This window comes from Apteryx rowi, unplaced genomic scaffold (assembly GCF_003343035.1).
Source record: "Apteryx rowi isolate R43461 unplaced genomic scaffold, aptRow1 scaffold_657, whole genome shotgun sequence".
In the NCBI taxonomy this organism is placed as follows: Eukaryota; Metazoa; Chordata; class Aves; order Apterygiformes; family Apterygidae; genus Apteryx; species Apteryx rowi.
Window position 1 is genome coordinate 369,005 of NW_020450935.1, and position 1,725 is coordinate 370,729.

General features: G+C 58.3%; 1 protein-coding gene across 1 annotated transcript in view; it reads left to right on the forward strand.

The window, feature by feature from the left end:
* The first annotated feature begins 247 nt into the window (after positions 1–247).
* ACVR1B (activin A receptor type 1B) overlaps positions 248–1,725 on the forward strand; it is a 17,786-nt gene continuing 16,308 nt past the window's right edge. Inside the window, exon 1 of the mRNA XM_026084979.1 lies at positions 248–264. The gene's annotated coding sequence lies outside the window, so the exon portion shown is untranslated. The remainder of the gene's footprint in view (positions 265–1,725) is intronic.

Here is a 1,725-nt window from a genome sequence, read left to right on the forward strand (position 1 = left end):
CAGGATACCCCGGGCTGCTGCGCCTTATCGGCCGCCCGCTCCGCCGAGCCCGCAGCAGTTTCCTGGCGATAGCGGCCGCGAGCGAGCCGAAAACGCCCCCAGAAAGATGAAAGAGGAACTTGCTCAGAAGATTTCGTCGAAATAAGTTAGGTTGGGTGTTTTTTTTTTTTTTTTTTCCCTGCTCTCAGATAAACTCACGCACAATGTTGACCTTTCCTGGAATTTCTTTGTGTTTTGCACGTGTTCCCGTAACGTTGCGAAAGGGTAAGAGGCGGGCGGGCGGCGCAAGGGAGCCCACGGCGGGGGGACGAGTGGGGGCACCGCGACGCCGCACAGGCCGTGCGTGCACAGCACGCCGCCGGCACGCGCACGCTGCAAACCGCTTCTCCCTGCATGCAGGTGTGCGCATGTGCGGATGCATCGCATGCACACGTGTGCACGTCCTGCATGGACGCACATGTCCCTGCACGCACACTCCTGCACACACCAGCCCTTGCATGCATATGCACGCACTGCACCTGCATGCACCCCTGCATGCACATGTTCTCCTACACGGATGCATCCTGCATGCACACATGCACGTGCAGTGGAGGCATGCAGGCCCACACCCACCCATGCAGCGCACACATCCACATGCACTGCAAGCATACATGTGCACTGCATGCATGCAGACACAACGCACACACACTCACATGCTGTGTGCATGCACAGTCACACCCTGCATGCATGCATACACGCACCTGCACCTTGCATGAGCGTGCACACACACACACACACTCACACCCTGCATGCACATGCAGGCACATGCATGCAGACACACTTGCACTGTGCACACACCCCCTACATGCACACATAGGCACACACATGCATGCACCCCCCTGCAAGCACACAGACATAAATACCCACACTCACACCATGGAGGCATGCATGCACACACACGCATGCACACCCTGTACAAACACACATGCACACACACGCACAAACACCCTGCATGCGCACACACACATGCATGCGTGCGCACACATATGCGCACCCTGCAGACACACACACACATGCTCTCGCTCACCCTGCATGCCTGCGCACACATGCTCACGCACACACGTAGACCCTGCATGCATGCACACATATATGCATGCATATGTGTGCACACACATGCACAGACACCCAAACATGCACGCACATGCACACACACAGGCCAGCATGCACACACGCAAACATGCACATGCACACGCACGCAAACATGCACATGCATGCAAACATGCGCACGCACATGCGCACACACACATGTGCACACACATGCACGCACACATATATACATGCATATGTGTGCACACACATGCACAGACACCCAAACGTGCGCACACATGCACATATACGCAAACATGCGCGCGCACATGCGCACACACACATGTGCACACACATGCATGCACACATATATACATGCATATGTGTGCACACACATGCACAGACACCCAAACGTGCGCACACATGCACATATACGCAAACATGCGCGCACACATGCACACACACACACGTGCACACACACACACACAGCCCCATGCACACACACGCGTGCGCTCTCGCTCCCCCGCCCCCCCGCCGGCCGGCGGCTCCGTGTCGGCCAACACGCGCGGCGCGGCCCTGCCCTTTAAGGCGCGCGGCGCCTCCCCTTTAAGGCGCGGCGGCTGGCGCTGGCGTCCCCGCTGCTCGCGGCGGCCGCTCGGC